This window comes from Equus caballus, chromosome 28, assembly GCF_041296265.1.
Source record: "Equus caballus isolate H_3958 breed thoroughbred chromosome 28, TB-T2T, whole genome shotgun sequence".
Taxonomy (NCBI): Eukaryota; Metazoa; Chordata; class Mammalia; order Perissodactyla; family Equidae; genus Equus; species Equus caballus.
In genome coordinates this window covers 9,347,655-9,374,142 of record NC_091711.1, presented here as the reverse complement: position 1 = coordinate 9,374,142, position 26,488 = coordinate 9,347,655, and the positions used below count along the sequence as shown (strand labels likewise).

The following is a 26,488-nucleotide window of genomic DNA, read 5'->3' as shown; positions in this document are numbered from 1 at the left end:
AATAGCCCAGCGGCTAAGCGATTAGAAATGCCTGTGAGGATTTCCAACAGCTCTGGGAAAAAATCTGAGTGAACAATGCCTTGTTTAAACTTGTTGATGCTTGAAGAGCAGCAGAAAAGGTTCTGCTCTCTTCCTGCCACCCGGAGCCACGCGGTGTTGAACAAGTCTCACTTAAACCCTCTGGGTTTAGGTGCCATAAGTATGAAATGGGGATAATTATTTCTTACTTGCTTCAAAGATAATCTTTCGAAGACTCTTCTAGTACTAAGATTCATGACTATCCATATAGCCCTGATTTCTCAAGCTACATCATCCTTGAGGAAAATCAAGACCTCAGTATAGAAAAATTTATACCAAGTATATAGTATATCTAGATTGATATAGATCAGGAATGAATTTGGTTAGAGTCCTGTGGTAGACAGGATTTCTAAAATGGCCTCCCAGAGATGCTTGGCCCTAACCCCCAGAACCTGTGAAAGCAAGGAGAGATCTCTGATAACGTTAAGGTATATGACACAGTCGATCTTCAAAGAAGCAGATTATAAAGGATTATCTAGTAAACCCATTGTACTCTCATGAGCTCTTACGAACAAATAGCTTTCTTCGGCTGGTGGCAGATGAGGTCAAAGTAGGAGAAAGGGTAGTGGGAGAGATCTGAAGCATGAAGGGCATTCCGCACACCGTTGTCAGCTTTGAGGACAGAAGGAGACATGTGCCAAGGAATGTGGGCAGCCTTTCTGAGATGAGAGCAGCCCCCAGCTGACAGCCAGCAAGGGAATGGGGACCTCAGTCCTACAAGTGCAAGGAAATTAATTTGGCCAATAGCCTGAATGAGTTTGGAAGTGGATTCTTCCCTAGAGCCACCAGATAATCTCCCAGCCTGATGATATCTTGATTTCAGTCTTGTGAGACCCTAAAGAGAGAACCCAGTGAAGCCCACTTGGATTTCTGACCTGCAGAACTGTGAGATAATAAATGGGTGTTGATTTAAGTTGCTAAATTTGTTATAGAGCAACAGATAACCAATACAAGTCCCCATCCACATTTCCTAGAATCTTCATTTTGTAGCTCATAACCCTGTGGCCTTGTGTGTGCATCCTAGACTGAAGAAATGTTCTCAGCATCTCTTTCTTCTCTCTTCATTTCAAGCAGCCACACAACACTGGGAGTCTCAGATCATATTATCCTTTTTTATGGAACTCCTGGTAGAATGTGGCAGCTTGCCTCTGATTATCAACATTTCTGTCCCTCACATTACCATTGCTACAGGCCATGGTTTTGTTTACCAACCAGGTCCTTGATACCTCACCTCTCCTACTCTCTGATACTACTTATTTAAATCAACTTCTTTTGGCTCCTTCTTAATTAAGTCAAAGGAATCTTTCTCTCCAAACTGAAGGCACTTTTATCTCTTTTGGACAGCCCAATCTATTTGTCCTGATTCCCTCCCACCCCCCCATCCCCTGCAGATATGTAAATTAGAACCCAGCATGACTTGGGCCTTCTGAGGGGGTGTACCACTTATGTGCTATCTTAACACTTGACCATGTCACATTGTATTGCCGTTGGCTGTTTATTATTTGTCTCTTCTATTGGGTTATAAAGCCATTAAGGGGAACAGTGGTCTTGGTCATTGTTGAAACTTCAGTGTGCAAGTCAGGGCCTGATATATAGTGAGTGCTCGACCAACCTTTGAATGAAAATGAGCTATTAACACATTCCCAACATGGTAGTAAGGTAAGAGTTCCCATGTATGGACATACTTTTTTTGATATGTGGATTATATCAGAGACATTTAATGACTTTTCTAAAAAAATGTCATGATCAGGAACATTGTCATAAAAGAAAAACCATTGGGTGAAATGTACAAGAGCAAATAAAAGTTCTAACTACCTCTTCAGTGAACAGAGTATTTATAGTATTTCAGTCAATTAATATTTTCTTAAAGTGCTTTAACGTCAGGAAGCATGATAACAGCACCCATTACACGCTCAAAACCAACGTGCTGCACTAGCATAGCAATATAATTTTTCAGGAGCAGCCATTCTTACCAATTTTCATTTTCTTCAATTAAATGAACTCAGTTGTTATATTTTCTATTTCCTAATAACCAAAAAATTTTTGACACTATTTTTAAGTTTCAAAAAAGTTTTAAAAGTGTCTATTAGATGAAAGGAGAAAATAAGACTTATGAAAAACCCAGATCCTTTTTGTTGGCTGAGTCCTGATAGGAGGACATTACGGGGACAGAGCTGAAGCAGCAGAGGTGGAGTCCTGAGTGACGTGAGGCTAAGATTAGAACTGGACTCATGGTTGTGAGCGGTCAAAATTACCCCAGATGTTAGAGTCAAAGGGCAAAGTGGAAATGGGAAAAGAAATACCAAGGTCAATAGCTAAAAATTGGGCAGGAGTAAGGCTGGGAATAGCACATTGGTGCTTGGTATGTATTATAAGGGGTGAGTATTCTGTTTGTCTGGACATAAAGCATTAGTCCTGTCCTTCAAGCTCAAGTCCTAAACATGTATTAGCCGGGACTAAGGTACTGGGGTGTGTATGTGTACAAGTGTGTATATGAAGACTGAAAAACAGGCAATTCATGGAAAGTTGTTCATACAACATGGAGCAGAAGGGAAAGTTGTCTTTGAATGAGAAAACAAATTGTATATGGATAGATGTTGATTCGTTTTTCTTATAGTGAGTTTTACTCCTTTTATCTAATGAATTACTCTTTACAAACTTAGGGGCTAGGAGAAGAAATCTTTTTGATATGAAGCGCTATTTCGGCTGTGAAAAGGACAAAAGGCCTTTAGTAAAACTAGCAATGTAACCCTTGGGTCCAGTTGATGAAAATGTCTACACCAGCAACAGAGCTCTCTCCAGCTAGTGAGCCGTCTCCAGCACCTGCTCAGTCACTGTTTCAGTGTTCTGTTCCCCCAGTAGTATTCTACAGTGCTTTCAGAGCTGATGCTGGAAATTTTTTGAGGTTATCTCTGTATAATAAAGTCCCCATCCCACAGGTTTCACCTCAGTGTGTGTTATGTTGAGTTGGGAAATTTACTGGCCTTACACAACTTTCTTCTCTCCCTTTGGGTTTCTTGCAGTACTAACTCTGGCCCATTTCTCCCTTAAGAAATAAATGTGAAAGGAACTGAGTTTAATTTTAACTGCTAAAATTGATGCTTTGGTGGGTAAACTTCACCAGTATTACTGATCAGATGATATTGTTTTGTAGACCTCAAAAGAATCTTAAGTTCCATTAGGAGTCTCTAGCTGGACCTTTGATATGTCTTAGATTCTAGGAACAGAGAGCTTAGAGAGCAGGATACTGGTCTTTTTCTCTGTAGGTACAGGATTTATTTTTTTATTTGGGAAAAAGCTGTTCTTTGGTCTTTTAAATTCATGCTATCATCCTTTGATTACAGTAAGAGCTTTACTTCCATTAATTATTGATGGAGGTGGTGATGGCAATGTCATCTCATGAGACCAGGTGGCCTTGACAGGTTTTAAGCTTGGTTTCTCATTCCCACTCAACCCAGCATTTCTTCTAGTATTTTCACATTATCAAGGTCTTGGATCATTAGAAGGGAAATGCAATTACAAAAAAGTCACCAGAAATTGTAAGGTATCTTATTTTAATTCATGAAGTAACTATTTTTGTGATCCTGGGGCACCACACTTTATCTGATCAGGCACTTTCACTGGAAACAAATCTGTTGGATACAGTTACATGGTTGGTAACTGAAAGAATTGCTAAGCAATCTTAATACCTTGTTTTTGGGTTATTATCTACTATAATACGTAAAATTTAACCCCTTCAGTGTCTGATCTTCTAAAAGAGTGAAGACATAGGGAGTATTATTCATTTTCTCTTTCTTTCCTTTATTTATTTAGTCAACAAATATTTATTGAGTACCCACCATGTGCCATATCCTGTGTTAGGTACTAGAAATATCCGTAAAGAGTAAACAGACAAACTCTCATGACACTTATATTTTAATCGGGAAGAAAGTAGTCAGCCGTCACTTAACAATGGGAATACGTTCTGAGAAATGCATCGTTAGGGATTTTGTCATTGTTTGAACATCACAGAGTGTACTTACATAAACCTAGATGACGGTAATTTCATAAAGCAAGACATAAATACGATTAAGATAAAGAAGAGATACTGTGTCTAAGAGGGACTAGTCACTAAAAAAATGTGAATTCCTAAGAACGTGGGTAGATATATCTACAATAACCATAATAAAACAAGTCATAGTAGCTCATCATATGGCTACTGACTATCTGGGTACTTGATATTTACTACGATGATTTTCCTTTTCCCCTTACCTTTTGATTTCTATTTTTTTTCTTTAGCTTTCTCATTTTATTGGGCATCAAGGTGAGGGGGCAGGGAGACAGAATTGCAAAACTTTTCATCTAATCATTATTTTAGAGATGATCCAATCTAATTCCTTTCACTTTGTAGGTGATGAAACTGAGGCTCAGAGAATTGACCTGACTTGCTCTGGGTTTCACAGCTAGTTACAGCTAATCACAAGTAGGTAGTGGTCATCTCTGAGGATTTCCAGTGAGTGGTGCATCTCTCAATTTTGAATTTATAAAACCCCAAATCTGGACTTTCATGGTCTCACGTGAGATCAACCCTGAGATATCTCAAATTCTCCAGGATCCAGGGGTTACCTTCTATTTAATACCTAGTAACAACCTACAAGCCCCCTTTCCACCCCTAAATCAGCAAGAAGTCCAGCCTTTAATGGGCTCTCATGGGCCGCCTCTCTGTCTGCTGAATGTTCGAGGCTTCTCTGTGGGTGGACTCCGAGAGTTTCACAACTACTTCTCCAGGCTGCAGGGAATCTCCGCACTTTGCTCAAGTCTCTGTGCAGACACAGTTCATTTTCCAAGCACTTCTAAGACCAGGCCATATAGTTTACAAAACTTTACCAATGGTTTGTGGATAGCAGAAGAGAATGACTCTGCAGGAAGGGAAAAGTACCTCTGGAGTTCACTGGTCAAGCTCTCAAGAAGAGGTCTCTTATCATCATCTCAATCTTTCAACCTTCCTTTAAGCTCAGTCCTGACGCCATATTTCAGGAACCAGCTTTACACACCACAGCCTTTGACCAGGTCCCTCCTGCCCGGAACCCAGGCCGTTAGGTCTTCACTGGCTCTAGAGAGTGAAGGAAATCCTTCTTTTTCCAGAGAGGCACCCCAGTCCACAGTGATGATCACCTTTGAGAAAATCATACAGAGCAGTTTACTCTTCATACTCTCATGTTTTCCAATCCAGATTTGAATTTTTTGACTTTGGGCTTTATTTTTACGTAATCAAAATGCTCTAAGTAAGAATTTTTTCCAAGACAAAAGAACACCCCTCATACCCATGATGAATGATGCCTCTACTTCCACCTAAAATTTAAGAACATAAAGCAAAAGAACTGTTGGCAGCTGGAAATAATCATCTCATGTACCCAACAGCCAGCTCTCAAAATTTCAGTCTTACTGGGTCAAGTTTCTGAACACCTCCTTCCATAATCTATAGAATTTCCCCCACTTCTTCTCTGCCAGTTGCCTTCCATTACCATCTTCAAAACTGGTTTAAAACCCATCTTTCCCGGAAGCCTGGTCAGCCTCATGTCCTTCTAATCAACAGTTCATTCTTAGCACTTACATATTCAGTTTATGTGATACCATTTTGTCATATTTTGTCATTTGTACATTCATGTTATCCTCCCATTTAGTACACAAACATGTTAAAGGCAGTTACCTTGTTTTAAGATCCCCTCACTCTGTTTGACAACAATGCCATTGAGTATTCAACAAATATTACATATTTCTTGTCAGATTGAAATCTGTCGTTTACCCCCAAACATTGCCGAAGGCCTTAGACTTACTGCATTGCCATTTCTATTGTGATCTCTTTCATTTCACCTTTCTACTGAATTTGTCCCAAGTTCAGTAGCCAACACTTGTCATATGGATTTGAGGATGACATCCAAATGAAATTCCCATTCGAGAGTATTGTTTAATCTCATTTGACATGACAAAATTTAATCTTTAAATCTCACACTATGATTTCCTATTTTGTAACCTAATGGGAAAATAGGATGCCGAGATGCCAGAGACTTAACTGAAGCCGGGGTGTCATACGGGCACTGCTTTATCCAGGACTGGATGGCCTTCTGTGGAGTGGCAGGGGGATGCTGGTGGTCTTAATAGGACAGTAGGACCTGTAATCAGAGCCTGAAAAGCCAGTGGAGGGGAGTGTGGGAGAAAGGGATCAGACCTGCTGAAGGGTCTCACTGAGTGTAGGAAGATGAGCTGAGGAAGAGAAGCTCAGAAGCCTGGGCTACTCTACCCTTAGGCCCAGCTGTGGCCTCAAAACACACAACATGCAAGGAGGAGGTGGAGAGATGGGATCAAGGAATGAGGACTGCATTTCGCAGATCCACAATGAGATACATAAGTAGCTGAATTCAGGGTCTGTGTTATTTAATTTTTTTAGGTCAATAAAATAAAATGGTAACATATCTAATAATTGTATTACTTACCCACCCCCATGTCCAGCCTCACCCCATCCTTCTTTCAGTGTTTAATACCATGTAAAAATTCAGAGAACTTTGGTTTTCCAGTGTTTGAATTCATAAATATGCTCAAAAGAGCTATTTGATATCTTTGAAGTTTTTGTTTATTTGCTGATTCAAATTCTGTTTTTTCTTATACAGAGGAAAATCATCTCTGACTAAGAATAAACAGAATTAATCCATGGTAGAAATCTAGGACCTACACATCTACAAGGGTTTTAATATTAAGCAAAACAACTTCTCTGGGTGTCAAAACATGCAGATATCTATGCATATTTGATGAAATTGATATATAGCTAACAGAATGCAGAGGGAACACATTTGGAGCTAAATATCTTAGGTTCTGACCCCACCTCTACTCTTAACTGACTTTGTGATCTGAGGAAGGTACTTAGCCTCTTAAGTCTTGGTTTCCCTATCTGTTAAGTGAGGCTGGTGATAATAGCATTTATCCTCTAGAGGTGTTGAGAGAATAAAATGAGTTAATGTATGTGTAGCTCATAGAAGGATGCCTGGTACACAGTGCCAAATGCGTGTTAGCTGGTGGCATGAGTACACTCCTATGGCCTACTTTTGCGGTGAGTTCATATTTAAGGTGCTTGGAGGGGAAGATTTCGTTGTTAATCAATTTTACAAATATTGAAAGTTGAATTTTCTTTTCTTCCAAATCACACGTGTGTGTGACATACATACATACATACGTGTATGTGTGCATGCACATGTATATGGTGATTTTTAAAGTGGTGCTTGTTAATTTCTATGTTACTCAAGAATGGATTGAATTTTCCTTTTCAATAATGCTGAAAATATCCTACTCATGGGGCAATTTCTTTCTCAATTTAAGCGCCAGGGATATAATATAATCCAAATACAGGAGCAACTTCAGCGAAGGGTGAGCCCACAGAGTTCCCTTTATATTTGGGCCAAAGGAACAGTCTAATTTTCTCTTTGTTATGTTTCAAATGCATCTCAAGCTGTCGTGGGACTATCATTGTGAAATAAAGGGGCCTTGCAGCTCAGCGCCTCCTACACACAGCTAATTAAATAGAAGAAGAGGCCAGGAGCAGACAAGAAGCACACTCATAAATATTACACATTTTTATTAATAACGTACAAATGATCCTAATTAAACCTGCATTTTCCATGAGCAACACTCTCACACACAAGTTTGTTCCCTTGTCCAGGACTTTGAGAGGGGTGGAAATATCTGGAATTTTAACGTAAGGAGACTCCCTCTTGGCTCAACACTCTCTCCCTTTTCTCTATTTCGCAGCCTCTCACTAGCTTTTCCCAGTTTTTAGGACCCAAGTGACTAAATGAAAGGTCCATGTTTCCTCTGAGCTCTCGATGAGCCTGTGATCCTAGAGACAAGGCTTGCCATTTAAAAAAGATTTCAAATCAAAACGCATGTAATCCACAGAGGTCTAAATTAGGCCTCTGCGTGTCATCTGTTCTCACTGCTCTCTTCACTGTACTTACTCAAATGTGGGATTATGTCTTTTTCAAAAGTCTGCCTCATTCTCCAGATATGAGCTCCCAAGACCAGGGACTCTATCTTGTTCATATTTCATTTCCAGTGCTAAGGTCGTCTCTGCCCCGTGATAGGTTCTCTGTGATTTGGGGGGGTGTGTGTGTGTGTGTTAGGGGGAGGTTGAAGCCAGGGCTTTTATGACTGCTGCTTCTTTTTTAAATTCAAAAGTAATTTACACACGATATAGTTTACACTTTGAGGCGTATCCTTTCACGAGTTTTGACAAATGTTCTGGAGTCATGTAATTTGTACCCTCATCGAGACAAAGCACAGTGGCATCACTCCCCACAGTGCCCCCGTCCTTGGCAGTCAGGCCCCTGCTCTGCTCTCACACCCAGTCCCTGGCACCCCAGTTTGTTTTCCGTTCCTACCGTGTTGCCTTTTCTAGAATATCAAATAACAGCCCTTATATGGTGAGTGGTCTTTTGTGTCTCGCATCTTTCATTTAGCATAATGCTTTTGAAATCCATCTACGTTTCTATATTAGTAGTTTGTTCCTTTTTATTAACAAAAAGAAATAGAGTAGATTCTTAATAATTATTTGTTGAATATATACAGAGGAATACCAACCTGGAACATATCTACAAATGGGGTAGTTGAGAAAACCTAAACATCTTTATCCACAAATAATTGCCGAGTGTCTGGATAATACGTTAATTAATGGTAATTGCAGATTTTCATACCAGGTCTTGTTTTTATCTTCAGATTTTTTTTTTAGTGAGGAAGATTGTCCCTGAGCTGACATCTGTGCCAATCTTGCTCTATTTTGCGTATGGGACACTGCCACAGCATTGCCTGATGAGTGCTGTGTAGGTCCACAGCCAGGATCCAAACCCGCGAACCCCGGGCTGCTGAAGCAGAGGGCGCAAACTTAGCCACTAAGCCATCAGGCCAGCGCCTATCTTCAGATTTTTTGATTGAGTACTTTTCTAGAATAATTGGAATATTTCAGCACCACCTCTAGTGGAAATGAAATCATTTTGTTCCTGTGATACCTAGGAGTTAGCATCTGGATATTGTCCCAGGACGTCTTCAGTGGAGACCCTGTGTACGTCTGAGGGAGGCTGATATTTACAGCATAGATAAGGCCCATGGGGACAGTGGGCACTGCACTTTTCAAGTAAAATTTCACATTTCAGCAAAAATGGTGTAAAATTATCTTATTCGGATGTTAAAAATGAGAATTTAATATATATTGCTTGTCTAACCTTAGCCTTAGAAAAATAAAAATCAATATTGGATACTTTCTAAAAATTTTCTCTTGGATCCCTGAAGAGTATTTTCCTCAGTGCTTACTGGGACCATAACTAGGAGAACTCTGATATTTTGAAGAGTGCTAACATGAAGTCATTGAGATGAAAGAGAAATCAGGTCTGTCCTTTCTGGGATGACATCAAAGATCATGGAGAGACAAAATGTGTAAGAAGAGAACACTAGATGGAGAATGAGATGTGACGTCTACATATGGCCAAGAGATTTAACCTCTCATGACAAGTGTTATTCTCTGGTAAAACTGGGATAAATAATTAAACCCTGCCTGTCTCTCAGGTTGCTGGTTTTGTTTTCGACAAATGCTACTAGCCATCACCTTCTATTTGAATTGCCGTTCTTTTACTAGAGACAGTCCTGTGTGATACTGAGATAGGTTGCTGTCTCCCCTAACGTGGCGGGGGAGATCACTGCTGGGAAAATTCTCTCTTCATTCACTCCTTTCCAATAAATGCCTCCATGAGCACAGAGGAATCTTGTTATTACAAAATGCCTTAGGTTATAACTCAAAACGGATGTATGACAATGTACAAGCTGCTTTGTAAAATTCTCCACATTTGCTTTAGAAAATTACTAAATATACTCAATTTTCCTATTATCCTTCTTACTTACTTACTATATACCAGGCACTGTGCTAAGAGTATGACACATATCATGTCACGTAACCTTCTCAACAATCCTCTAAGGTAGGTGATGTACTGGCCATATTTCACAGATGAGGAAACTGGGACTTCCATTTTCTGGTTGGTCTTCTGTCTAGTTGTTCTAGTTGGAGCTGGTTTTCATGGTACCATTATTGGGTCGCTGTTAGTTTTCAAAGTTACCACAGAACTGTAGAAGGTGGAATGGGAATAGGGCAAGTTAAAATCCCACAAAGCTTGCTGTTCTTATCAAGATTCAGTCCTTTTTTTGTCGAATAAATCTCTTCAGATTGTTGTAAGCCTTTGGCTAATTTCTAGAGTTGTAAAAAAGTTAGTTTTGTTAATTTTTTCCCATGTTCTCATTGGAACAGATTTTTGGGGGACCTTCTTCCACCATTCCCACTGATGCTCTGGAAGTGATAGTTTTTAGCATGGGAGGTGATGGCTAATCTGAGTCATCACTTCAAAAAACATCTCTTATAAATACACAAATACATTTTGAGAAAGGCTGAATTTATCAAAATATGGTTGAGGACCGTCTCCATTAGAATCACCTGGAAATTCACTGGGAATGCAAATTACTGAATCACCTCAGTCCTATTAAACTAGCTTCTCTAGAGAGAGAACCCAGAACCTTATATTTTTCACAAACCTGGTGATTGATGTACCCGTACAAAGTAAAACTGAAAAATCGCTGCTACATGGTACTCTACAATTGACATAATTCAATGCCTACTTACTGAATATTGCATTGCAAAATTGATTTTGAACATCTTAAAATTCAGCAACAGGAATTTTGGCAGATAATAATCACTTTCCTTCAGGTTTACATTTATCAATGATATTTCAACATTGCCTGCACGTAAGTTTCGTATCTTGAAAATGTCTAAGAGTTGTGTGATTAAGCACCTACCAGCTGCTAAGTGTTCAAGGGCTTTCATTATATCATTTAATTCTCAAAGGTATGACCTTTTATCCCTCTTAAAGGTGAAGAATCTGCCCAGGGTCACGTGACCAACCAAGGGAAGAAGTGGGATTTAAAAGAAGTCCCCCTGATCCTAAGCCCTATGCTTTTCCTGCTCTGCCTTCCTACTTCCTTAAGCTATGTCTTCATTACACATTTCTCACTTGAACATAATGACCATTTTGCCAAGAGTCACAACGCATTCATTTCAATTCTTTTTAAAAATGTCAGAATATTAGATGTCTTTCTTATCTCTTTATAATGCAATCCAACATCTGTTTGTCTGAAAGTTACAGAATAATTGGCAAATGGAGTTACTTGCATGTAGGCATGAGAAAGGAAGGAACAAGATTTGGAACCTCTGTGGTGTGTGGGCTGAGGCTGAATTTCACAGCGGCTCTAAAATGAAGGTGAAAGAAAGGAATTGAGGCCTCAAGCAAACCAAATCAAATTAGTTCAAAGAAAAGGAAATGACTTTCCAGATGAATAGAGATGAGCTGGCATGCACATGCTAAACACCCTCATATTTTTAAATGACTATATGTCATTTTCTCAAGGCTGTGGGCAATGGGTGTATATTTCAAAAGAGGATTTCAAAAGAACAAGTTTTCTCAATGAGCTGGCCAACATTTCCTGATGTCATAGTGCTATTTCTTAGAATTCTGGATTTGGTTCATCACTTGTCACAAAGAGACAACATGGCACAGAGGGGTGCCCTAGACCCCTAGACGTGACCTAGAAAATGGGCTGACTGGACTTTTAGAGCTGTGACTTTGATTTCCCTCTGTCTGTGTCTGTGCAAAATTTCTCAGGTCAGTTATAGAATAGATGACTCGAGAGAAATCCAGTTGTGCTGAACTAATCTTGTGTTCTAAATTTTATCAGATTGGCTCATGTACGGGTATATATTTCTTAGTAGATGTCAATTTTTAGGTAAGTAGACTCAGAACTCTTTGAAAACAGGGACTGTTTCTCATTCAGCCCTGTGCTGTCCAAACCTAATGCAGTACCTTGCACACAGTGGGCACTCGAGACGTCTGAGGAATGAAGGAACAGAGTCCACCAACCACATTAGCGGATCAGTAGATTATGGTTGTCTCATCTGTTCTCAGCCTATTGTTTTATCTGAAAATAGATTTTTTAAAAATGTAAATAATAACTGAGTAAGTATAAGGGTAAAGAATAACCAGGAAATGAAAATCCACGTACCCACCTAGTTTAAGAGAAAAAATGTTCTACTTAATTTTGAAGTGTCCGGAGCATCCAAACTCCTTTTTCTTCACCGTATGCCCCACCTCCAGGGCGACCACTCTCCCAAACTTTGAGTTTATTGTTCATTCTGGTGCTTTTATATTAGAAATAAGTGTGCCTATCATCATTATTAAAACATTACTTTTTTTTGGTAGAGAGGATAAGATTACTCTCTGTTTAAAGCAACAATAATCTTTACTGATGGGCTAAAAGTCCATAAGGGGTGTGAGGTAAAGGCCAAACAGGTCCAGCCCCTCAAAAAATAGATATTCAAATCTTAATAGGAGTTTTCATAGCCTTCCCTCAAAGGAGTAAAGAATATGAGAATTTCAGTTTCATTATGGGATGAATAAAGGAGAGATTTTGGTCGGGGCTCTTCTGAGTGTCCCTGTGCGTCCCCACTGGACCTCGCATACTGCTGTTGTTAACAAGACTGTTCAGTGGTTAGAGACATGTTGCCTCCTAAAATCACGCACCTGTGGCCTGGCAAGTCATGGCTACAAGTCCTGTTATTTAAATATCCATTCCTTCTGCATTCATTGATTACGACAACAGCTCCACCAGCCTGCAGATTTGGAAGCTCTGAGCCATGTTAAGAGCCAGACTTGATAAATCAAAGCTGTTTTCTCACAGAAGCAGATGAAAGAAGTAATTTACAGTTTACTCACAGCGAAGAGTTTGTCTGAGACCACAAGAGAGAAAGGCCTCTCCTGTGAGAACCTGACCGACTTCTTTGGTGACTTTCCAGAACAAGGAAGATTTGCTGTTGTTTTCCTTTCATGTATGGGGTGGATTTCCCACTTTTTCACTGCTCTTTTTCTCTGAGTAGACCAAGTTTCTTCTTTGCTCACCAAAGGTGAGCAAAGGTAATCTTTGAATATCTTCAAAAGTGGGCCTGGTCATGCTTGTCATTGAATGAATATAAATTTTCCAATATCTTATATTGGAGCTGAGGTGTTGGTGTTCTAGTTATTACATTAACTGCATTTATACTTTAGTTTTATTCATTTTACGTTAGTTTTATTCATGCAGCTCATGCAGCACGTTTGAGAGCATCTAATGTCTACTAGATGCTGGGAGTACAGCAGTGGATAGAACAGATTTGTCTCTGCCTTCAAGGTTATAGTCTCTCAAGGGAGGCAGACATTAATCCCAACTCAGTGAGTGTTTGAAGGAAAAGGATACTTCATTTTGCTACGTGTTACGGACGGCAACCTCCTTACCACCTGCTTCCTATTTCCATGTGGAGGGCCTTCACTTAATGCAGCCCTCCTGGCCTCTCTGAACAGGGCTTGTCGAACTTAGCCCATCTCCTCTCTGCTTTTGGGATGGGCCTGTCTGCTCTGAGCCTCTGCCTCCGAGTGGGAGGTGGGGCAGGGTTGGGGCCCTCCAGGTTTCCAGCACTGCCGTGACCACACGTCTGTCTAATTCTGCAGTTCAGAAGAGGAAGCCCACTGACGCCACGTACCGAAGCTAGATTGCCCCCCAGCCTTTCCTGGTATTATGCTGATGCTTGATCCTCATCTGCTTGATTCCACTGTCTCTCTAATTCAGAATTTAAGTGGGAGGGAAGATGCTATTATTGATTCCTTCAAACTTCAACACTAAGCATCAAATTTGATGCTTATACTGGGGGAACTGATAAAGTCTAATTTCTGGACCAGTGGTTTTCAAATTCCCCTCCTCAAGGGCAGGAGGATTCTAAGGCGCTGGCGAGCCTAACCCTGCCCCTCCACAGCCTGCAGGGACGGTAGGTCTTCTTGGGTCTGTTTATAGGTTCGGCTTCCCCATAAAAAGTCTGAGATTAACAGGAGTTTAAGAATCAGTGCCTTAGACTCTTAGCTTTCAAGCATTTTAGACCACAATCTAGAGTAATAAGTACATCTTATATTATACATACTAGTAGGTACTATCTACTAGTGTATACAGACCTTATTAATTCCATTCCATTCCTTTCCATTTTATGCCATTACAAACAAAAGTTTGGTTACAACTCACTAAACTGATTCTACAACACTCATGACATGAAGTTTGAAAAATTCTGCGTGAGACCATGTTCATTTTATCAAAGGGATGCTCTGGGTCAGGCGCTTATCTGTCAGTGACCTGACGTCCTTACTGCATCTCTCTGCCCTACGTGCCTTACTTCTTTTGAAGGCGAATATATTATTTGTTTTCTGGATGGAAATAAATTAGGGTTAAACTTATTATGAAATTATGGTTTCTTCTGAGAAAGTATTTTTTCATCACTGTTGCCATTATTCCTGAGACTATCAACAATATCAAAATAATGTACTATATTCCAGCCCTGGCAAACACTACCAAATGTTTCCCTTGAGGCCCACTGTAAACCATAGTATTATTACTGGCCTCTTTTGTTTTGTTTAGTGGGGGTAATTTGTATCAAATCATGAGAGTGAACGAAGTTAATGAAAATTCTCAAGTTCATAGAATTTATACTCTACTAGAGTGTGTCTTTTAAGTAAAAATATTCATAGGACTCACATTTTATGTGAGGCTATTTGTCACCACCATCCCTTTCTTGACAGTATGACATCCAGAAAATGGCAGTTCTGATGGGGCCGAGGAGGCAGGATCATTTCCGCGGCTGAGTTAGCGCAGCGCAGCAAGGTCAAGGCATCCCGGGGGTTGTGAGAGGCTCTGTAAGGGAGTAAGACTGCATCAGAGGCAACAGGGCCCCCGTGACGTGGCTTCGGACCAGCCCTGTCCCCAGTCTATGAAGCTGACTTCAAAGCAATAAACGCTGAGAAGTCAGTCCGTTACTTACCTGGTTGCCAGCGCTTCCGGCGAGGCGCAGACGGCCTCCCTGCCGATGGAGGGAGAGGAGCGCCCGGGCTCAGCAGCCGGCCTCCCCGGGCGCGGGGCGAGCCCCCTCCTGCCTCCCCCCTCGCCGCCGCTCGCTCTAAACGGGCGGTGGAGCCAGGTAAACACAGGTGCTGCCTGCGCTGGCTGCGGCCTCTCTGATTCAGGCTCTCCCCGGATGGCACTGGCTGGGAATCACAAGAATGGAGATCTAATCAAGTGAACGCTGGCTCCCTGCCCGCCGCTAACTGGTCTCATTCAGCTTCCCCATTGTTGATAATGAAACACAAGCGAGCCTTCAGGTTTTTGCCTGCTGGTTCCCAACCCAGCATTTGCTGCAGTCTGACTTGCCATTTTGTGGCTTTCTGGAAAGAACACTCGCCCGCAATCAACACGCCTGGCTTCTTGTCCAGGTTTTGCCTGGCACATACCGTGCACGTCACTTAACGTCCCTGTGCCTGCTTTCAAGTGCAGATTCTAACCCTAGTGCTGGCTGAGCGTTGTGATTTTCTTTTCTTTTTTTCCTTTTTAAAGATTGGCACCTGAGCTAACATCTGTTGCCAATCTTCTTTTTACCCTCTTCTTCTTCTCCCCAAAGCCCCCCAGTATAAAGTTGTGTAGTCTAGTTGTGAGTGCCTCTGGTTGTGGCATGTGGGACGCCGCCTCAGCGTGGCCTGACCAGCGGTGCCATGTCCGTGCCCAGGATCCGAACCAGCGAAACCCTGGGCCGCCGAGGCCCAGCGCGCACTCTGCCACGGGGTGGCCCTGCTTTGGGATTCTACATCTCAGGGATTTTTCAAGGTGGAAAGCAGAACACGCTTAGGTGAAATTCAAGGCTCTGTCTTAAAATCCTACAGGGTTGAAGGCTGTCCTGGAGGCGTAAGGAGAAGGAAAGAGACAACAAGGCTGGAAGGAGAAGTTTCTGGGAGGGAGACAGCGCGTGCCTGCCCTCAGAGCTGTCGCTGCTAGGGAGACAAGCCTCAGGAGGGAGTGCAAGGGACAGCCAGGCACTAGAGGCCTGGGCGCTGTGACTCGGGTTCTCCAACCCGCCCGAGACTTCGGCCTCCACAGAGCAGCAGCAGGTCTGCCACAGCGGCCGCAGCAGACACCCCGAGGCCTCCCCAGCCTTGGGCCCGGTGAGACCCCAGGGCTTGACCCCTTCGCAGGAAGCAGCCCCAAGAAGGCCGACGGTTTAACTTCTTCACAGTCCAATAGGAATGGGACTTGGAGTCAGAATTAAACTGATTTAAAGAAGATAAAAATAGCTAATGCAAAATTTCGTACCTCCTGCGTGGATGGACAGGGCCCACGCTCTGTGCGTGTCACCGGTCCCCTGCGGGAGCGGCTCAAAGCCCGCGCGGCCCGTCCCGTCAGTCGGCTTGGAGCCTCCCGCCCGGCGAGGCCCTCGGAGCGCGGCCTGCAGCGCCCGCCACGCGAGCAGCGCGAGGGGGACCCGCCCGCGGCCCGGGGCTCTCCCCGCCCGAGGCAGCCTCGGGGCGACAGGCGGCAGCGCGTCCGGAGCTGGGCGCCGGCGCCGGCTCAAGCCCTTGGGGCCGGCGGGTGCTCGGGGCCCGCTCAGCCCCCAGTTCACCACGGCTTCGTGCCTGCGGAGCGCAGGGCGCCAGGAGCCCGCCAGACTCCGGCCAAGTTTCTCTCCCGCTGAAACGACTTCCTGCGGACGGAGCGTTCGCCTTGGCTCCCAGGCCCGCGCTCCTTGCATGCTGCACAGTTCCCGGTCAGTCACAGAAAGGGCCGTGCCCCGAAACAGCCACCCGCTGGCCCACAGGGTTCTGGGGGCCCTGCAGCGAAGGGAGGCAGGGCGGCCTTTGTGGCCCTGGCGGCGCGGCGCGGGCTCACCGGCTGGGCCCTTCCAGTCGGGTTGTTCTTAGCGGCTCAGGGCGGACTTTGCAAAGGCAGGTCCTACCTGGCTGCTAGTTATTGAGGTCACCCAAGGATAGCAGCTTTAGGGAAAACAGGAAGAAGAAAAAACCGTATTTTTAGTGCATTTCCTCATGCCTTTTTGTGGTCCCTCTCTGTTTTTGAATTCTTCTTCAGTGTCCCCAGGACGCCCTCGCTCCCCACCTTACCCGGGGAGGTCCCGTGCTTGTGCTGTTCCTCGATGCCCAGAGACTTCCGGGGTCCCCTGGCCTGCCTTTCCTCACAGTAAAGTATAAAGGAAGACAACTTAAAATTACCTGTTATACAGAGTATGGAGCATTGTTTTAAATTGTGGAAAAAACACATAAAATTTACCATCTTAACCATTTTTAAGTGTGCCCTTCAGTACCGCTAAGTATATTCGTGTTATGGTGCAGTGGACCTACAGAACTTTTTCATCTTGCACACTGAAACTCTGTATCCATTAAATAACTCCCCATTTTCCCCTCATCCCAACCCCTGGTAACCACCATTCTACTTTCTATATCTATAAATTTGACTACTTTAGGTACTTCACGTAAGTAGAATTAGACAGTATTTGTCCTTATGACTGGCTCAGGATTCACCCATGTTGTAGCATGTGACAGGATTTCTTTGCCTTGAAGGCTGCATAATATTCCATTGCACGTACAAACCACATTTTGTGTATCCATTCACTGGATAACCCAAATGATAGACATTTGGGTTGCTTGCACCTTTTGGCTATTGTGAATAATACCTCTATGAACATGGGTGTACAAATATATTTTTGAAATCCTGTTTTTGATTCTTTTGAATATATACCCAGAAAAAGGTTTGCTGGATCACATGGTAGTTTTCTTTTAAATTTTTTGAAGAAGTGCCATGCTGTTTTCCATAGCAGTTGCACCATTTTGCGCTCCCACCAACAGCGCGCAAGGATTCTCCACATCCCCATCAACACTCATTATTTTCTGGTGTTTTGTTAGTAGCCATCCTAACTGATGGAGAGTATGGTTGAATTGTAACAGAAGATTTTAATGCTTCAACCTAAAGGGATAATGATGGTGTTGATTTCAGGTTCTGGCATGGGCCATGGGAAGTTATTAGATGTTTTGGTTAGAAGATTCTTCTGGCATCCTGTAAATCACATGACACGGACCTCAGCAGAGTTGTTATATCACCTGAGTGATGGTTAGCTCACCTGTCCCTGAAATCCAGATGAGATTACCTTTTCTATACCCCATTCTAGAACTGAGAAAAGCCAGATTCACAACACAGGATGATGCAAATTTCTGGAGGAATTGTCTCATGGCCCCATCTCTGGCCCCTATGTTCTGCTTATGTTATGGATATTTTTTTTAACTCTCCTGACTATATCATTCTTATTTTGTTCCACATGGACACAGACGTGGGACTGAGTCACTTTCCTTGGTTTCCACAGGAATAGCCACTCCCTCGTAGCTTTTCTGTATACAATGGATTGCACTGAAGTTTTGAGGAGGAATTTACACTGCAGAAAAGCAAGCTATTTAAAATGGAATTTTAGCACTCACATGCCCAAAAATCTTTGGACCATCCTGCCTCAGCACATTTGTTTTCCCTGCCGTCTTGCTATTCTGTTCAGCCTACTCAGAGTCTCGCTTGCTCCTCTGTTCCCTTCTCTGACTTTTCACCCTGGCCCTTTCTAACTCCTAGTTACCCAGGGCTCTGAGCTGCACCAGCTGGAACCATGAGGGACTGCTAGTTTCTCAGCCCCAGGTTCCTACCTCTTACCCTCCCTTAAAAGAGACAGGAACCCAGAGGACTGGACCAAAGAGTGTTTCCATCTGTAATGGTTTCCTGAAGCTGGAGACTTTGCCTTGACTCCTAGACCCAGTTGTGCTTCCGTACTCCACAGTTCTCAGGGATGCCCAATTCTCCTCTCTCTAGTGGGCACACCAATCAACTCCCTCCAATCTCCACTATAAGCCCTCCTTTGCAACCTGCAAACCTCACAATGTTTACCTAAGTGAAATACCCATTTATGAGCTCAAAGACACCAGTGGAAGTCTCGAGTTTTCCTTTAGCAGGTCTACCCACCTTCCTTGAGAGGGTAATGGTTTGAAATAGCATTCGTTTTTCTTCCAATACCAGAGAAATCTATGGTTTAAAATTCCTGACAACCAGTCTGTCGGCATGCATTTAGGAAAGCTTCTTGGAGCAGTTGAGCCTTGAAAGAAAGCTAGCATTCTGACAAGTGTGCTTCCTTTCTTTTTTTTCCTTCCAGCTCATATCAAGGCGGGCTGTGGACATGGTGAGGAGTGTCTCCTAAACCTTGTTGGTTCTGTTTATTTCAAGGACTCTCTGCACTACCCGTGGAAGCTAGACTTGCAGAGTCCCGTGATGTTGGCTTTCTAACTTGGGCAACTGTTTTGTGCCTTATTCCCACACCATGGTGGCTGTTTGTGGCAGGAAGCTGACAGGGATGTCAGCCTCTGTAGCTCTCATCTGTAATAATGCACTTCTTCATTTCACCTGGTTAGTGGAGACCCTGCCCCCTCTCACCAGGCAGACGTCCCAGAGGGAGTCTGGCCTGAATCCTGAAAGGTTGTCACAGAAGTCTCAGTAGTTGCTCCCTCTGACTGTTTATGGTAGGCTGGAAATGCTATCGTGAAGCTAATCTTGTAATCCTTTTCTTGCTAAGAGGAGAACAGTGAAATTCTGTGGGCCAGAGAAATGTAGGCAGCTGGGGTTTGAACTTTAGGCATGAGTGCGGTAGCACCAGCCTCCTGTTCAGTCTCATTGGCCCTGCCATGTTGGGAATGATGCAGTCAGAAGGCAGCTGGAGATTGCAAAGGAGCCAGACTGCAGGAGTCACTGGGTAAAGAAGAGCATGGCGTGAGGCAGAAAAAGGGAAACAGTCCATCACCCAATTTGAGAACTGAGAAAACAATTATGTCCAATGTGCCTAATTTCACAGAAGTTATCTCAACTATCCTGTCAGTGTCGAAAGAGGTATAAATAGGATGTAGTAATGGGAACTAACATCTCCTTGTCCTATAGTACAAAACCGCCTGTAGTTTCTGGAATACATCACGATCCCTCTGACAATCTCGTGTCCTGTACCTGAAACAACTTCTCTGCCTGAATCTCTCCCAGTCCCCACGTGCCCATTTTCCCCTGGATCCCTTCCACCAGACCTTCAGATTTCAGGATAGATGTCATTTCCTCTGGAAAACTATCTCAGACCCCCGGAGACGAGGCAAGGTGCTCAGTTCATGTCATAGTACTTATTACTGGGAATAGTAATTGCACCTGTCCTTATTATCTTTTCTATCATTTCAAGACCAAGGATTGTGTCTTCTTCATCACTGTATCCATAACATAAATACCTGGAATGTAGAAGGTAGCCAAGAAATATTTGTTGAAGGAATAGATGTTGAGATGTACAAGCACATATAAAATAGCTATCTTCAAGTCTTCCTTAAACTAAATCCAAATCCTTTATTGAATATTTTCTATGTGGGAAATCTAGGTTAGAGTTTCTTAAAATGTGTAAGAGTTAATTCTGACTATGGAAAAAAATGCTATATTAAGGGTTGAATCTTTAGAGAGTAACCCAAATAAAGCTTAAGCGTTCTGTGGAAGAATACAGTAGATAGAGAATTTTTTTTTTGAAAGCTATCTTGATTAGCTTTGAATTTCAATTTCTTTCACATCTTTAGTCATTAGGTTATGGAATCCATGGTTATCATCAAAATTAAAGAGAATGAAAGCTTTGCTACGAAGGATTGGGCGCTGCGAGTATGTTAGTCACTCCTCCACATGATACATGAGTGGCAGTACAGGTATGTATATCTGCATAAAAATTTATAGATTAAAGATACATGTTTTTGAATGCAGCAGACTTCATATTTTATTAGCACATAATATTTACAAGACCTGGTGGTATGGGATCGCTTTAGGTTGATCATTTTTTTAAATACGTTTGAAATGAACTTAGAAATAAGGTCTGGATTTTACTCATTCCTCTTCCTACTATTTTTAAATGCTCATTCTGCAAGTGGTTAATTTTGGCCTTGACATAGACCTTACAGCATTTTCTTTATATTATTACTCCCTAATGGAAAAACAAAAGATAATTAAGAGTAACAACAACAACAACAAATTATTGATCATCGAGCCATCATTTGATCTTTGTATTGATAAATTTTATATTTTTACTTTTCTGAAATATTTCAGGCATACCAAAGGACAGAGTAATATTTCATTTGAACTTAAATAAGCCGTTACATTAACTTGATTTTTTTCCTCATGTAGAATAACTTTTCCTTTCCATTGTTTGCCAGATTTCTCAGAAAGCATTACTATTTCATCTGACAAAAGCAGAATTTCTGAATTAGCTCCAAAAATATTTCTCTCTCCTCTGAAAAGTTTCAAAATAAGATTCCAGTGAAGTATAGTCCCTCAAAAATATACTCCCTGACTATATGAACAAGGATGAGAAAATGAAAACTCCCATACATTCTGGAATTATCAGTGAGAAGCCTTGATGGATGTTTTATTTTTAAAATTCTTCCATCATGTGAATACATTTCATCTTTAAAAAGCAGGTAAAGGATAATCTTGACACATCAAAAACTCATATGACAACTAAATCCTCAGTTGTTTTGAAACTTAGAATATGAGCTTTCCAGTGGGTTCTAAACTTGCAAACTGTGGATTCCCATCCTTACTGATAAACTTGATAAAGATGATACTAAATTTTATTCTTTCATTTACATATAGTCATGCACCGTGTAATGATGCTTCAGTCAATGACAGACCGCATATACGACAGTGGTCCCATAAGACTGGTACCATATAGCACAGGTGTGAAGTGGGCTATACCATCTAGGTTTGTGTGAGTACACTCTGTGATGTTCACACAATGATGAACTCGCCTAACGATGCCTTTCTCTGAATGTATCCCTGTTGTTAAGTGATGAATGACTGTATTTGATTAGTGTGTATTGACTTCCCATATGTGCCAGGACCTGTGATAGGAGCTAACAGAGGTCAGTGAATTGGCTGTGACATCTGCCCTTGTGTTGCTCATCTTCTGGCGTGATTCTCCATCTACCAGAATGGTATACTTCTTGGTGAAGCAAGGCATTGAACTGAATAATAGAATAATGTCATCAAGCATTTGAAAACTCTTACACTGTTAGAATTTTTCCTTGAGGTAATGTTTTTGTTCAATATCGATGTAATAAGCATTTATTGAGTATCTGCCACATGCTTGGAACTATCATGCTGTTCTACCCCACAACTCACAACTTCTCTAGCAGCTAATATAGGAAAATTTCAGTGAGGCAGAAATCAAGAGACCTTGAGTTCCACTGCTCCTCCTACGGACGATAAAGTTGCAGCCTTGAGTGATCTACTTAACCTTGCTGAGAATCAGATTCCTCAGACTTAAAGTGAGGAGGTTGGGTTATTAGATAAACTGTAAGGTTCCTATGGCTATATAATTCTATGATTTTTTAAATTTATTTTTTAGCTAAAATTTATTGAGCTCCTGTTAAATGCCATGCGCTAAAGTTCTAACACTTTACATGTATTATCACACCTAAATTTCACAACAACCCTCTAAGGTAGATCCTATTATCTCCATGTTAAGGATGAAGAATAATTGGGTTTTGTTTGTTTGTTTTTTGGTGAGGAAGATTGACCCTGAGCTAACAGCTGTTGCCAGTCTTCCTCTTTTTGCTTGAGGAAGATTATCCCTGAACTAATATCTGTGCCAACATGTTATGTTTTTACTCTAGTTGAGCATAGTCTGATTTCTTAAAAATGTGACGTTGGTTGGTGGTTTATGTATGGTGTGATTTGCTTGGATTGAACCCATGGAAAACACGTGCCATGAACACAACTCCACCATTGTTATTGATCAGGTGTGGTCTCCTACCTACTCACGAGATGTTGGCCGCAAGACACGTTCCCTCTATCAGCAGGTACCAAGATTACCAAAGGCAGCCTCTTGATTATAGAGATTTGAAAAGCTGAGAAAAAGTCTTTCTTGTTTTCAACTCAACCTGTTTAGTCCCAGAAAATATCAAAGAGCTGTGAACAAATGGCAGGTTCTCAATGCATTCCTGCGGATGATATCCAGAGAGAGCCTGCCCTACACTGCGCAAGCACGGAAACCTTTAGAGTCCTGTGAGCTGCACAGGGTTCCAAACCACCAATTAGGGGACAGGCAGCATTAGCTGTGGGTGCAAAGAGGAGAGTCGCTCTCCTTTCTGAAAGGGAATGAAGTTCTGTTTGTGCTTGCCTCTCCTCACACCTTCAAAGTCATGAAAGGACCCTGAGGTACCCTGTGGCAATTTTTGACATCAGTCTGTCACTGCCTGAAAAGCTGCACACCTCTTTCAATGCCTTGGTCAGACAGGAAGGAAGAGTGAAATCGCCAGCTAAGCAGGCTGTGGGCCTTGGTGAACAACTTTCCAACTTAGGAAGAGAAAAGAGAAGAAAGAACCAGGAAAGCATGACGGAATTGGGGTCAATAGTAATCACATTTGGGTGAGGATCTGTTTGATTAATGATCATATTAATCCTTGAGTTTCAGGGACAAGCCTCTGACCTTTTCTTCTACAACTGTAACAGTATGGCCGTGATTCTCAGTGGGTCATGGGGTGGGGGGTGGCTTTGCCCCTGCTGGACATTTAGCAGGATGTCTGGAGACGTTTTTGTTGTCACAACCTGGGAGTGGGGTGGGGTGGTGCTATTGGCATCTAGTGGGTGGAGGCCAGGGATGCTGCTGTAGGGGAGGAAGACATTTCCTCTACCCTCTCTGGGTTCTTCTGGCCAGAGAACGAATTAAATTCACATGAGACAGAATAGCAGGAGAAAATTAAACAAAGCTTTATAACATGTATACATGGGAGAGGCTCAGGCAAGCTGAGCAACTTGCCAAAAGGACTGAAGCCACCACCTTAAATATCATCTTCAGCTAACAATAATGGAGGATATTGGCGGTGGGGGAAGTCAGTTACAGGAGGTTACCAGACAAACACAATAAACAAATGCAGATTTAAGTCCTTGCCTTTGGCATTGATTAAGAGTTTCTAGAGATAAGGTCATCCCCCCTTCTTCCTGGTACAGAGAGGAAGACACCTTTACAGATAGAGATTTCCTTTACAATGTAAATGTCTCCTAACAAAGGGCAAGCAAGTTCCACTCCTCAGAGCCTCCTTCCCGTCTGCAGTTTATTAAAAATAACCAGCCCCAAATAATCCTCATGCCAAAGAGACATATCTTGGGGTGGCCAATTCCAGGCCCCCACACTGCTAAACATCTTATAATGCACAGGACAGCCCCACAACAAAGAATTATCCCATCCAAAATATCAATAGTGCCAAGATTGAGAAACCAGTCTGGGGCTAAATGCTTAATTTATGGAGCCAAACTGAGTTTCACTTCGTGACTGGTGACCTTGTGCGAATTATTTGACCTCTGTCTCTCTATTCCCCATCTGTAAAATGGGATCATAATACTACTTTCCTTATAAGATTGTTATGAGGATTAAATGAGGTAATATACGTAAGGTTCTTAAAACAACTTCCAGCATATAGTCAACACAATGTAAATATTAGTTGTTATTTTTATGCAAAATGGCACAGAGATGTATAAGAACCATTGGAACAATAGAATCTCTGCACACCCATGTTTTTGAGAGGAACTTCACTAAAAGATCACCTTAAAGTATAGTGATCAATACAGATTGACTAATTCAATGTGACTGGTAAGAAATTGGAATCTAAGTGATAATGAGCTTTGTGACACTGTCATTATCCTCTGCTAATTTCCTACAGTTGATTTAGTGCTATGGCATTGAAATGGAAAAGATATCAATGTACATCCTAAGAAACCATATATGCTTGGGTGGTGTTTGAGGTTAGTTAGTAATCATGTTTTCAAGATCTTAAAAGATCAAAGATGTGTGAATTTCCTAAGTGGTTGTGGAACTGTGATGGGGGGGGACAAGGAAAGACTAATGGACATGCAAGTGAAAATAAACTACTCACTTGGCAGGGCTGTTGGTATCCATAACGAGTGGAGGCACTTGACCTTTAAGATAACAAAGCTAACATTCCAAAAGGCCAGAGTCTGATGAAAGACCTTGAAAACTGAAGATGGTGAAGGTGGACAGAGCCAACACATTATCATATGATTTGTTCTCCCATTAATTGCAGAGGTGAAGATGCCAAAAAGGGATTAAGTACATATGACAAATTATAGGTGTTTAGCAGCAAAAAAAGGCCTGAATTGGCTGACCTGACCTGTCTGAATACTATGCCCAGAATTATATTTAATCTTGATTTGCATGAGAATCTGAAACTACCTGTACTAAACTTGATTAATAGTCCTTGACCTTGGGGCCCTTCTTTTCTGCTCTAGATAGTTTCAGCAGCCAGGGGACCGACTCTGCTTTTCCCTATCATAGATTCTTTCTCTCAGAATGGAAGTTTTAATTAAGAAGATGTTTAACATTAGGGGTCGTAGGCAATTTCACAGAACCTCAGGAGACCAACTTAAAGTCACAGTTTCAGGCCAGCCTGTGATAAATTGACTTTATTTGTGAATCTAACGGAGGATCTTTACAGTATTACCGAGGCCCCACAAAGCTCCACAACGTGTGCCTTTATGTTGCAGACTCCTTTCTAGGCACAAAGGGCTGAAATTCACCTGGTTCTGGTATAGTCTCTTCCCAGTAAAGTGAAAGAGGTCCCAGAGAACAGGTTAAGAGTAATGACTACCCTTTTCGAATACCTAATATAAGCATAATCAGACACTGTGCAAGGTATTTTAGATGTTTAAAATATATTCATAAAACTCTCCCCATTTTGTAGACAATAAAACCAAGATTCAAAGAAGACAAGTAACTCGTTCAAGATCACAGAGCTGGTACGTGATGGTGCCAGGATTTGGATCCAGGTTTGTCTCTCCCTGATGCCTCTTCTGCTTTATCGGGCTATCTCTTCAGCTCTCAGCACAGACAATCTAGCCCTTGAGCACTGCCTCCATTCAAAGAGTCTCTGCAGAAGGAGAAGGTTTAAGTCACTTCTCTGCCCCAGGCTCTTTGTACCTGACATACTTTGTAATGCCTGAAATATTCTTCCCACAGCTGTTTCCTGGCAGCCTTCTCTCATTGTTCGGGTCCCAGTTCAAATGTCAGGATTGTGGAGACGACTTTCCTCCTGATCAGCCTAAATGAAAGTATCACATCCTAACCCCCATCCATCCATCAGGCACACAACTCTCATTCATTACACCTTCTTTTTTTTCTTTAGAGTGTTTATCACCAACTCACATTTCCCCCTTATATATGTGTTTATCATCTATCTCCATCCTCCAAGAAGTTAAGGATTTTGTCTTCATCCCTGCTGTACCTCTGGAGTCTAGAAACAGTGCCTGGTTCATAGTAAGCACTTAATAAACATTCATTAGTATTGAAAAGAATGCTGGGCTGGGAGTCATGGGACCTGTACTTAATCCTGGCTCC

At 42.1% G+C, this 26,488-nt stretch overlaps 1 long non-coding RNA gene across 1 annotated transcript; it reads right to left on the bottom strand.

Annotated features, from left to right (window-relative positions):
• Nucleotides 1–3,975: 3,975 nt before the first annotated feature.
• Nucleotides 3,976–15,448, bottom strand: LOC106782679 (uncharacterized). Its single transcript, XR_001379937.3, has 3 exons — nucleotides 15,029–15,448; nucleotides 14,746–14,901; nucleotides 3,976–5,232 (listed from the first exon to the last, which is right to left on the bottom strand). It is a non-coding gene; the product is annotated as an uncharacterized lncRNA (long non-coding RNA).
• Nucleotides 15,449–26,488: the final 11,040 nt, after the last annotated feature.